Source organism: Paroedura picta, chromosome 9 (genome assembly GCF_049243985.1).
Source record: "Paroedura picta isolate Pp20150507F chromosome 9, Ppicta_v3.0, whole genome shotgun sequence".
In the NCBI taxonomy this organism is placed as follows: Eukaryota; Metazoa; Chordata; class Lepidosauria; order Squamata; family Gekkonidae; genus Paroedura; species Paroedura picta.
The window spans coordinates 35580579-35594552 of NC_135377.1; positions in this window are offsets into that span (position 1 = coordinate 35580579).

Sequence of the window (13974 nt, forward strand, 5' to 3'; positions counted from 1 at the left end):
GGCAGCCTATTCCACTGTTGAACTACTCTGTGAATTTTTTTTCCCTGATGTCTAGCCTATATCATTGTACTTGTAGTTTAAACCCATTACTGTGTGTCCTTTCCTCTGCAGCCAATGGGAAGAGCATCCTGCCCTCCTCCAAATGACAACCTTTCAAATACTTAAAGAGGGCTATCATGTCCCCTCTCAACCTCCTTTTCTCCAGGCTGAACATTCCCAAGTCCCTCAACCTATCTTCATAGGGCTTGGTCCCTTGGCCCCAGATCATCTTCGTCGCTCTCCTCTGTACCCTTTCAATTTTATCTACGTCCTTCTTGAAGTGAGGCCTCCAGAACTGTACACAGTACTCCAGGTGTGGTCTGATCAGTGCCGTATACAATGGGACTATGACATCTTGTGATTTTGATGTGATGCCCCTGTTGATACAGCCCAAAATGGCATTTGCCTTTTTTTACCGCTGCATCACACTGCCTGCTCATGTTTAGTTTACAATCCACAAGTACCCCAAGGTCTCATTCACACACTGTGTTACCTAGAAGCGTATCCCCCATCCAGGAGTCATGCTTTTCATTTTTCTGACCCAGATGCAGAACTTTACATTTATCTTTATTAAATTGCATCTTGTTCTCATTTGCCCATTTTTCCATTGTGTTCAGATCTTGTTGAACTCTGTCTCTATCTTCTGGAGTATTTGCCAGTCCTCCCAATTTGGTGTCATCTGCAAACTTGATGAGTAGTCCTTCCACCCCCTCATCTCGATCATTAATAATTATGTTAAAAAGTACCGGACCAAGCACCGAGCCCTGAGGTACCCCGCCACTCACCTCCCTCCAGTCTGATGAAACACCATTGACAACAACTCTTTGAGTGCGGTTCTCTAACCTATCCACCTAACTATCTGAAAATCCCGATTGCAGTCCTTCAATTTATCCATCAGAACATCATGGGGAACCTTGTCAAAAGCTTTACTAAAATCCAAGTAAATGACATCAACCGAATTTCCACGATCCAGCAAACCTGTCACTTGGTCAAAAAAGGAAACCAGGTTGGTCTGACAGGACCTGTTGGAGACAAATCCATGCTGACTTCCTTGGATCAGCAAATTGTCCTCCAGATGTTTGCAGATCGCTCCCTTTAATATCTGCTCCATTATCTTACCCACAACAGAGGTCAGACTCACTGGTCTATAGTTTCCCGGGTCATCCTTCCTCCCTTTTTTGAAGATCGGAATAATGTTTGCTCTCTTCCAGTCCTCCAGGACATCTCCAGTCCTTAAAGAGTTCCCTAAGATGATGGACAAGGGCTGTGCAAGTTCTCTGGAAAGTTCTTTGAGCACTCTCGGGTGCATTTCATCCGGCCCAGGGGATTTGAACTCATCCAGTGTAGCTAAATGCCTCTCAACAACCTCTCTGTCCATGTCAACCTGCCACCCAGACACTATCTCTTGGCTACTGCCATCTCTAGATGTGCCTAAACCCTTTGACCTGTTGGAAAAAACTGATGTAAAGTAGGCACTGAGCCTTTCTGCTTTCTCTGCATCCTCTATTAGAGTTTGTCCATCCGCACCCAACCGTGGGCCTATTGCCACCTTTGCTCCTCACATAACTGAAGAATAACTGAAAAAACTTTTCTTGTTAAGAGATGTTCGTGTTGCTTTCCCTTGCAGCCTCATCAGGCAGTAAAAAACTGTAATGGGACAGAGGGAAAACATGACCGGGGTCTCCCCATGAGGAGGGCTGTAAATGCGAGATTTACCTTCTACCTTCCCATGTTTGTAAGCAGGAAGCCACTTGCGTTTTACCCCTCCAAGTGGAAACGGCCAGGGTATTTCCACAGCATTTCTATACAGTGTCATCCAGAGGCAAGATACTCTGTTAAAGTATATTGAGTGGTGGTCTGAAGGTTGACTGTAAGGCTGAGGGCACAACGAGGCTTCAATCCTGCTCAGGCCTACTATGCTACATCATTTTAAAATCACACATTTTTAGGCACTGAACTATCTGGTATTAGGATAGAACTGAACTTTATAGTCCAGATACTCTGGTTGACACAATTTCCAGTGAGTGCTGGAAGTGATGTTATTAGGCCTATCTCTTCTGCCATTGTCTGCCTGCCATTAAGTTGATCAGCAGTAGGGGCTGGGGGATCCACTGCCCCTAGCATAGACCTGGGAATCTTAAGACCTGGGGATGCCTTTATAATTAGTTGTGTCCTAAATCAGTAGGATGTACACATAGAGAAATTCTGAGCAGATGGAAGTAAAATTGGCATTCGGTGAGGCGGTTCCACAGCATGGTCTAGTAACAGGCAAAGAACTGAAGGAAGTTTAAGCCAATGTTTATTGGATGTTGATCACCAACACAGCATCTAGGAGTCTGATTAGGGATCGGGAAGTATGTATACAATGTTCAAAACCAATCAGAATGGCAGGGTAGGAATCACTTAAGGCCTGAAACTTTCTGCAACAGAAAGAAAAAAAATCATGCCGTAGTTATCTACGGTTTTTGGATGAGAGGTTATGGGACCAAAGAAACTGCAAGATGTATGTGCATTCCAGATTTCATTTCAGGCTTCCTAATATTATTTTAAGAGAGAGAGAAATAAGTAATAAAGGTACATAACAGTTCAGGGTATCTGATGGCAACTGATTTGCATAATAAAACCAAATAATTTATTCTTGAAATATAAGAAAAGAGATCAGGTTTGGTCAAAATTAACTTTTCCTGTTATGTAAAGGAAACGTAAAAATCCTGCCAGTAATTGATCTGAACCATTTTAGGGCCTAAGCAAAAAAAAGAACCTTCCCTGCCCCCCCCCCCCCATGTCAGTTGTGGGGAGAGAAAGGGGAATATGATTGTAAGCTGCTTTGAGATGCCTTCAAGTAGAGAAAAGTGACATATAACAACCAATTCTTCTTCAATTGCAGTATAAAGCATCATATTTATTTATTTTAATTGCCCAGCCTAATTATTTAGGGGAATTTGGATTCTTACTGCCCTCTAGGGAGGGCATCAAAATAGTAGTCAATTGGAACTTGTCTGTGAGGCTTTTGCAGGCTATTTTGTGGACAATGTCTTGTCACTGCAGAGTGACAAGACATTGTCCACAAAATAGCCTGCAAAAGCCTCACAGACAAGTTCCAATTGACTACTATTTTGATGCCCTCCCTAGAGGGCAGTAAGAATCCAAATTCCCCTAAATAATTAGGCAGGGCAAGAACTAGTAGACAGCATTTCTGTGGCAAAGTAGTCACAAAGGTGCTGCTTTCACCACCATCTCATACGCCCTCATAATCATGCAATGAGATGTTCTCATAGCTTTGTTGCGAGTCTTCTGCCACACTTGCTCTAGCCGTCTCACCTCCCTCTTCCTCTCCCGAAGCTCCAGAGTAAACCACAGGGCATGCTTGAGGCGAGGGCAGAGAGGGCGCTCAGGAGCTATCTCATCAATGGCGGCCAACAGGAGAGACTGCCAATCCTCCACCAAGGCCTCCAGTGAGACACCAGAGGGCATCGGGTCCTGCAGATCATTCAGGAAACCTTCACATTCCATAAGTCTTCGTGGGTGGACTAAAATGCATCTGTCACCCAAACAGAGAAGGGGTGGCATCCGTAGGTAGTCACTGGTAGTCGCTGGGTACAATTGAACTATATAATTTCTTAAAACTACTTCTATGGAATTGATAGTCTTGTAAACAACCTTATTTCAAAATCCATAAACAGTGCAAGGCAAAACCGAGACATTGAACATTCAGGTACCATACATGAATATTTAAATATTACCATGAGACAAGATTAGCTAAAGTGATAAGGAGTGAAAACAATCCTACAGCATTTTCAGTCAGGTGACAGCCATGGAGAAACCCAAGCTTTTCAGAGAAACAGTTTCTCCAGGAAACAGTTTGTCTGGACTGAGAATCCTCCAAAACATTTACTTTTACCATTAGTACAAATAATAGCAGAAAAAAAGAAGTCAAGATGCTAGTATCTCATTTTTTTAAACATTCTCCCCCTGGGACACTTTTCAACTGTCGCACCACAGTGTTAGCGTTGCTGTTCAATGATACAAGCCTAAGCTGTTCATCAATTTGCTAACTCCCCCATTTCTCCCTTGCTTGAGTTCTCCCTCCCTTTCTTTTTCTGCCTCGCCTTGTTAATAGTTCCCGAGAAATCCTATCACTTTGCTGGAGGATTGATGTAAGTCTCCGGCAATTAACATAATTACAAGCCTGATTATCTTCTAATTGCATTATGAGTATTTGGTTATTCACTACACAAATTAGGGAAAATTAAAGAGGAGCAAGATCCTGTGGTGTGGGCGGCATGATTTTGAAAACTGTTATGAACATCTGAATGCTGTGATACTACGAGATACAGAAAATGCAGGGTTTCTTTCAGTTTCACGCTATGAATGCTTTGAAAAACTGTTTTTTTTTCCTTCCCCAGGTTTTGATAACATTCTGTTCTTCATATTTACAGCACAAATAGTAGGTACTATGAATGAACACTCAGTATATAGAGGTTTCCTTTACTCACCATGAAGTGATAAAGCCATAAAAATAAGCCCAAAAGATGCATCTGCACTGGTTTCTGATCCAGTGTTATGTATAACTAATGTGTGCACACCACTGGGCATATACCCACATTTCACCAACCTGTGTGGAATCGGCTGCTTTATCCACACAATATAATCTACTGACAAGGATTCTCGCCCCTTATGTGGAACATCTACATAAGGGGCAAGAATCCTTGTCTCCTGCCCAATCCTCCCTCTCAAAAATACACCCAGACTCACCCCCCCCCCCACAAACTGCACTCCCTTTCCCAACTTACCTTCGGGGCTCCTGGGCACTTCTAGCACTGAAGCCCATTTGCTGCCTTTGCTGCTAGTCTGTCGAGGCTGGCCCTGCTCTCCAGACAGTGGGAGCAGCCTCGGAAGATGGGTGGCCACAGCTCCTAAGCAGTGATCCCCTGCACTGAAGCCTGCTTGCCACCACCGCTGCCAGTCTCCTAAAGCTGCCCCTGCTCCCTGGAGGGTGGGAGAAGCCTTGGAAGACCGGTGGCCATGGTGCCTGAACAGCAAGCCACAGCAGCAAAGCCGCAGCACTGGGCCTTGCTGCTCTAGTGCCACAGCTCCCTAAGGCTGGACAGTGGACATCATGTTTGTTATCATTTCCATTAGAGAGACGGCCCCATTAGATGTTCCACATCAATAAAGAATCACTGTGGAGTTCCAGATAAAACTTTAGTCAGAGAATGCCACATACTGGATAACTTTGAAAAGCCATTCATTTTTAAAAAATTGTTTACAAAATTCGTATCCTGGCATTCTGACTCCTCAGGGCCACCAAGTGTGTTTGTTTGGGGGATAAAGTAGGGAAAATTATGCCTCCACCTCATTAAATGAGTTAAAGTATGAAAGTGATGAGAGAATTCATAAATTCAGGAAAGCTCAGTGAGTGTATTTTCCAGCACAATATGTACTACAAAGAACACTTACATCAAGCAAGCAAAATCTGTTCAAAAATCCCTCTCCCCAAAGAAATTAAACTGGCCTCAACCAGGGCCCTGGTTTTTGGCTTATTTTTATGGTTTTATCATGTCATGGCTTTAAAGGAGGCATTATACAGTTGGACGACAGGTGCTTCTTAGCCATGGGGAGTAAAGACCCTTGCCTGGTGGAACATCCTGCCCACTGAGATCAGGGTTTTGTAGAAACTTAAACTGTTCCTCAGGGCTTGTAAAACAGAGCTGTCTATGGTTGAGGCCCTGGAATAACATCAAATTTTTGCTGGCCTTCTTGTCCAAGTCAACCTAATAAATTCTCCACTGACAGATGATATTTTTAAAAATTGTATTTCAAAGAAATGTTAAACTTTAACCTTCTAAAATTTTAAATTCTGTGAATTTATATTGTACATTTGATTGTTGTGACCAACCTTTGGGGATGGGTGGACTAGAAATGTGATACTAAATAATATCTTCAACTGGATGCCCTTTTCCATTTTTAGTACTATAATTTTGTGTTAAAAGTGCACAATCAGGAATAGGAAAAGAGTCTGTGAAAACTTATTGATGAAGTGAAAGACACTTAAATGTTAAACTGTCTGTGCTCTCCCCAGTTCTCATTCACCCTAGGTACCAGAGGTAACTAACATACATTAAGAAATATATCATCAGGGAACAAGGGAGCCATCTCCCAGTCGCAACCAAGTGAAGACGCTTGGTGCCTTACAGATTAATGCTAAGCGTTATAGTGCTGGGAGCTGTTTGGTTTAGGAATGCTAAGTTTACTGTCACAAAAAATGTTGTATAACTGAAATCCAGTCTTTATTATCATGCACCATTAATAACAATAAGGTATACTTTTTTTAGTATCTCCATCTTCATTATGTCATTGTGTAGTAGACTGATCATACACAAACTCACCATTATCATCTCAAATTCCAGTTCCTTATCATGATAGTTTTCTTGTGGCTCCATTTATGTATTTTAAAGACACTTTGCAACATCTTAAAATCTACATTTGAGACGGGCCATGCAGTTGATATAATACAGTTAGCACATAGCCCTTACATTTTCATGTTTCTTATCCATTTAACATAATTACTAATAAAACATTTTTTACACAGGTCACTCTATAAGAAGAGAAGCTGGTATTAGTATAGGCTGATTATAAGGAAAATACTGAAAAGCAGTATTTATGACAATATAATCCTACCACGTTTTAACTTGACCCAAACAATACCTATGCACCTGCACTCAGCAGTTAAAGGGCATCCATTTTTATAATTTGTTTCTTCTACTCAAGAACTCAAATCTATTATTTCATTGCTTTCTTACTTTGATAGAGAGCATTGATGACATGCTAGGCTGGCATTCCATGGTAACTTCATTTGTTCACCTGCCGTAAGGTAAATAAAAGGTAAGTCACTTTTTATTTGCTTAGCTTTTGCACAACACCCACTCTAACAAAGTCTGTTAAGAACCACAGACTTGTTTTACTGATAACATTATAGAATTAATATAACAAAGAGTCCAGTGTCACCTTTAAGACCAACCAAGTAATTTGGGGTATAAGCTTCTATGTGAATGGACACTTCAGAAGCTTACAAAAGCTTACACACGCAATTACACTTTGTTAGTATTAAATGTGCCACTTGACTCAAACTTTACTTTATTGGTTCAGAGACCAACACACCTATCCATCTCCCAAGAGATCTTGGTGGGCTGTTTCAGAGCATTCCGGAGGCTTTTTGGCTTGGTAAGGGTTTTAAAAGGTGAAGGATTCATGCCTTTTCATTTCTAAAATATTGTTCCCAAGTGTCTGTAAGACATCCCACTGTTTTCTGTAGCACTCTTGTTTGTTTAATGCCCATTCCGGCCTGTTCTGGGTTGTTTTGGCTTTTACTTTTTGGAAGGGACCTCTAGGGTCATCTGGTCCAACTTCCTGCAAAAAGGGGAAAAATTCACAACTACCTGCCTACCCGCCGTGATCCAAATTCCGTGCCCAGATGAGTTCCCCCTAAAAACACAGAATCCTTGGTCAGTCTGGCCTGCAGAAAATTTGCCTCTGAACCCCAAAGTGGCCATTGGCATTTCCCTAGGCATTTAAGAAAGGGCCACAAGAGCTGAGCTCAGACACAGCCCCTTCTGCCCATCCACTTACAATCTGCCTAAATTCACAGAATCAATATTTCTGTCAGATGGCTATCTAACCTCTGCTTTAAAACTTCCAGGGGAGTAGGAGAACCCATCACCTCCCAAAGAAGCCTGTTCCATTGAGGAACTGCTCGAACTGTCAGAAATTTCTTCCGAATGTTTAGCTGAAAATTCTTTTGAATTAATTTCATCCCATTGGTTCTGGTCTTACTCTCTAGGGCAACAGAAAACAACTCTGCTCCATCCTCTATGACAGCTCTTCGTTCTTGAAAATAGCTATCATGTCACCTTCTCTCCAGGCTAAACAGACCTAGCTCTCTCAGCCTTTCTTCATGCATCTTGGTTTCCAAACCTCTCACAATTTTCATTGTGCTTCTTTGGATGTACTCCGGTTTGTCTACATCCTTCTTCAATCCTTGCCTGAACTCACAGAATTCTACGGGGCCTGCAAAATGGAGCTCTTCTACCAGGCATTCCTCTGGGACTGACCAACCCAATAACATCTAAAGGGTCCCTCTCAGACACCTCCTCCATGGCCTACACCAGTCTGACCTCTCTGGGGATTTATCTAAGTTGTTGATTAAATTCATTGATATATTAATTTAAACCATTGTTGGATTATTGTTGATGTTATTTTGACTATGTTCTATGCTTAGGTTGTTCCATGTAATACCACACAACATTGTATGTAAACTGCCCTGAGCCGTATGGGAGGGCAGTATAAAAATCTAATAAATAAATGGTGGTGTCCAAAACTGAACACAGCATTCTAAGTGAGGTTTAATCAGAGCAGAGTAAAGTGGTACAATCACTTCACACAAACTGGACACTATACTTCTTTTGACATAGCCCCAAATCGCATTTCCATTTTTAGCCACTGATTCATACTGCTGACTCATGTTCAGTGTATGGTCTACTAAGAAACCATATTGGCATTGTGTGGAATAAGCATGGGCCAGATCACTGAAGCACTGTCATTTGAATATGATGGTGAAATGGAGCCTGGGCAATGTTCAATCCAGATCCATGTGTTGGATAAGAGGGAGGGAGGCAGGTTGGAAGCACAACAACAAAGTTTGTTGGAAGCACAACAACAAAGTTTGTCCCAGATTAGATTATAAATGCATCTGGCTGTGTATGTTGTTTCAGTTCTCCATCTGTAAGAACAGCTTCTCAGGTCTGTACTAAGAATGAATGAGATGCAAAAAATTGTGGGAAGGGTGGGTTTGTGTCAAAATAATTTACTGGTTGAACTTGGTTAGTCATGAAGAAAATGCAGAATAATTGCTTTGGAAAAAGGGATTTAGTTAGCAATTAAAGAGCAAGTCATAGGATAGGATTTATCTATTCCTAGCTCTTCTTACAAGAAAAGGAAAGAAAGGAGAGAAGAAGAGTTGGTTTTTAATACTGCCCGGAGGAGTCTCAAAGCAGCTTACAATTGCCTTCCCTTCCTCTCCCCACCACCCTGTGTGTTAGGTGGGGCTAAGAGAGAAATAAAAGCATTTTGAACAATGGTGCTGTTATCTTATGTTATCTTATGGTGCTTTTATGCTTTCTGATCAATGTCAAAATGGAAGGAAAGAAAAGGAAGCAAAATTTAGTAACGCTCACTTTTCTCAGATCAACATGGCTATCAGGCTTGGTGAGGCAAGGACAGAAGGCTTCAGACCTGCTATGTCTTGTCTTATTTGAAGTTTGTTGCTGTTGCAGCATCCTTGGATTCAAGTTGTTGTTTTTTCTGTCGGTTACTAGTTTAAGCTGACCAGATTTTAACATTGGTAAAACGGGACACCATTGACCGGGGGGTTTCTTGATTAAAAATGTGGTCTATACGGAGCAACAAAAAGTTTCTTAGAATGCATAGAATACAAAAATAGTATTGTAATATATATATTTTAATTTTAACATAGGTATAATTTGGCAGGTGCCCCCAGATGTCCCTTCAAAAGTGGGACAATCTGGTCACCTTATACTAGTTAGTGCCTTTTCCCCTGCCAGTCTTAGGCCAGGTTGTTACAATGGTTGCTGTTTTCAGTTTATTGGTTAAATCTAAAATTTTAGCTTTTGCCAGAACCAGAAAATGGACCCACTTCAATAGTCAATTAATAGGTTCAATATTGAGCAGATTAAGAACTTTCTTATTTGGTGATTCTGTTCTGGCAAATTAATATTTGATTCCCCCCCCCCCTAACTTAGAGCAACATTCAACAAAGCAAAACCATGTGCAAGGGCATATTACCAGAGTCATGTTAGTTGGAATGTTGGTTCAGCATATTTTTGTTATGGGCAAATCAAAAGTTTCCTCAAAAAGCATGCCCTAGAAACTCATTGCAATAGTTTGTTCTTAAGAGCCTGCCTCATTTGCTCACCTGTCTTTTGGTCTTTCTTTTCCAAAATCTTATCCCCCCTCCCATATGTACTATTTTACTATTTCATGATATTCCAGAGCTTTCTTATTCACAAGTTTGAATATTATACCCTCAGTAGTTCTACAGTGGAGATTTCTGAATATATCTTGTTCTGATCGAATGTGCCCTTGTGATCTGAATAGGATTGATACATTTTCCATTTTTGCTTGAATGTGGGTTTTTAAAGAATATAAGGAATCATTATATTAAGCCTTCTGTAATCCCATTAATTGATCAGTCATCCCCCTATATCCTGAAAACTCTTTCTTCTTTGCATAGTGATAATAGATGAAATACTGCAGAGCCATTTAAAAAAAATAGAAAGCAAATTAAGAGGCCATGAAGTGTATGGTATTGGTGATAGTGGCTAGAATAATCTATGCAGTAAAATCAGATATCTGTCCAAGTTAAGAAGAAGGAAAAAAAGGGGGGGAAGGACTTGCTGACTATGCAGTAATGGCAAAATTAACAACTTCTTTGCTAAATAGATCAATTTTGAAATTCAAGGAGAGATGGAGAGTTTATTGTTACACAAGCAGGAGACAAACCCAGAATGAGAAATATTTTCAAAATTATATTAATATATAGTACAATGCAGAAATAAAATAAGAACAAGTTTTAAATATAAAGATATAAGATAAATAAATTTTGAACAAAAATATCCTTATTTTCAATCTGAGATAAATAAGTGTTATTTACTACCCCACCATTTTATATATTAGAAGTTGTGGCAAATATGTAGAAAATAAGAAATTTTCTACATAAGTTCAACCAGTAAATATGGAATATATGTTAATGATGAAACTAATAATAGAGCTGTAAAACAGTTTGGTTATGAAATTAAAAGTTAAAATGCCTGAAATAAGAAATACTGTATTTCCTAATGTTTTGAAATGATATGGAATGGGATGTTGGGAAGAAAACTCTCTTCTTGTTTGATATTTGTATTCCTGAATGCAATGGGCTTGGCCCCTAGTCTTCCATAATAAATATAACTGGTTTACAAGGAATCAGAACCAGCACAACTACATTACAAGCAAAAATAGTGCATGTATACAAGGAAAAGTATTTTGTTATTAAAACATACCTTAACATACTTATTCAATAGAATCTTCCTCAATATTAAATGTACCTTATATAGAGGCTGGTACTTTCAAAGAATGTAATCAGTTCTGTTACAACTGATAAAGTCAGTAATGTGTACCATAAAGTTAACATCCTTAAAGTGATAGGTATCAACTTCCATTTAAAGCTTACAGACCTGGTGTAAGAAAGTTGACAACTTCCTTTGGGGCTTGACAGTGGCTGCAGTGGGCACCCTGGAGTCCGAAAGTTGTGTGAGAATTCTCTCCCTGCTGAGATGGGCTCTTTCAGGCTGATTGATGGCACCTGTAAAGAAAAACTGCTGAAACTGAAGGAAAGGAAGAGCAGTACCTATACCTGATGCCTAATAGGATGGTGTTAGAAAAGGGAACCCTTTTCATGGCATTGAGACTCTGTCTTTCTTAGCAATTTCAGACACCCAAAACACAGCAGTCTTAATGCTGTCTCTCGGAAGCCAGGAATGCAACCTGCAAGTGTCTCTGCTCCACGTTGGAGTTAGAAAGTTTTCTTTTTTATTGTAACAGATCAGTGGTCTCTCTCTCTCCTATGCATTTCTTTTTTATTTTGCCTGACTGAATATTATGGGTTTTCTTTGTATGCCCCAGCATTCTGTCTCTTCTGAATATTGGTTTTCAAACTATATTGTAAGTCTGTTCCTGAAACTTTTCTTTTTACTAAGAGGTGTACCAGAGAACTGAAAGGGCTCTGAAATTGAAAGAACAGGATGGCCTCCTCCGCCTTCTTTTGGGGGGGGGGGAGGGACATCCCAGTCCATATATCTGGTACCAACCACACTGAAAATTTCCCTAGGAAGAGATCTTGCTAACTGTGAAGTCCTTTGTTGGTGGTGAATGACCATATCCCAAATATTTCTAGAGTGTCTTAGTGCTTTCAAAGGTTTTTATTTATAGTCCAGGATGTTGAAGACAAAAGGACAAAGTTTATGGATAATAGATTTAAGCTCATTGGTAAATTTAGAATGATGATGATGTTATCAGTTCAGTCGTGTCCGACCCTTGGCGGTTCTATAGGAAATCATCTCTGTCAATGACCGTTTCTATATTCTGATGAAAAAAATTATTCTGTCTTTAGGTTGATTAGCCCTATACCTAGGAAGAGATTTCTGAGGGATCTTGTTTGCCCTCGCTAGTTGATTTAACAATTTCAGTTGGGTAACCCCATTCAAAAAGTGATTTCTTTAAGGTATCTGTAGATTAGTTATAAGAATCCAGGCTTTTATTAATTCGTCTATGATATGTCACAAAAAATAAGCTTTTGAGATGTAAAAGGTGGTAGAATCTGAAGTTTAAAAATGTATTCCTATCCAATGGTTCTCTGTAGGAAGAAACACTTAGCCCTCTTCAGAAAGCAAAATATCCAAAAAAGTATCTGTTTTGTATCAGTACTAATTGAAATTTAATAGGATGCTGCTCATTCACACATTTTACAAAGACTCTATGGTTAATTCGTCACTAAAAATTAAAAATATCATCCAGAAACCATGCACGAAAATAAATGATAATATGGATTAATTTCTAAATTGCATAGCCAATTATGTTCCAATTCCAACACAGATAAATTAGAAACTCCTTTATGACTTGTAAACATCATCATATGGATTTAAGAGTCTTCCTGTTCATACACTTCATAACAGCTCTTAATAATTCCAAATTTTCTGAGCAGCTCGAAAAAGGTTTAAAACCTCATTGCTTAAGATTAATAGGACATGCTTCCTGACATTTATTTATTTAGATTTCTATACCACTCTTCCCTACGGCTTTGGCCGGTTTACATTAAACATTGTGGAATACTTACATAGAATATTATAATAATACTATAAATAACAATCATAACATAACATTGTGGAATACTTACATAGGTTATTATAATAATACCATAAATAACAATCATAACATAACATTGCATAACATAATCGTAACATAACATGAAAACCAGAACAGTGTTTTAACAGTTGAAAGTGATTTTTAACAGAACAACAATGACAATCCTTGGGCAGGTCAGATTTGTCAGTCATGGAAGGACATATGAGGGGGGGGGGGAGACCAGCAGATATTTCAGTTGGTTGGCCTCTTGCAAATACCTGGTGGAGGAGCTCCCTTTTGCAGGCCCTGCAAAATTTTGGAAGTTCGGGCAGGGCTCTGATCTTTTCAGGGGGCTTGTTCCACGAGGTGGGGGCCAGGACCATAATGGCTCTGGCCCTTGTTGAGGCCCGACATGCTTCTTTGGGGCCAGGGATCTGCAGCCAGTTGGAGATGGTGGAGCGTAAGGCTCTTTTGGGGGTGTAGGTAGGGAGGCGGTCTCTCAGATATACTGGGCCCAGATGGCATATGGCCTTGAAGGTGATTACCAAAACCTTAAGTTTGATCCGGAATTCAACTGGGAGCTGGCCAAGTTGTTGGAGTGCCAGACGGATGTGGGATCTCCATGATGTCTGAGTGAGAATCCTGGCCACAGCATTTTGCACCAATTGTAGTTTCCAGATCGAGGTGCAGAAGTCCAGTCTAGAGGTGACCATTGCATTGATCACTGTGGCTAGGTGTTCTGGGGCCAGGTAGGGTGCTAGTAGCTTGGCTTGCTGGAGGTGGTAAAATGCCATCAGCACTACCTTTTAAACATATCTATTAATGATCTAGATGAGGGGGTGGAGGGACTAATCAAGTTTGCAGATGGCACCAAATTGGGAGGACTGGCAAATACTCCAGAAGATAGAGACAGAGTTCAAAGATAAGTGTAAAGTTCTGCCTCTGGGTCAGAAAAATGAAAAGCATATCTAATGTATG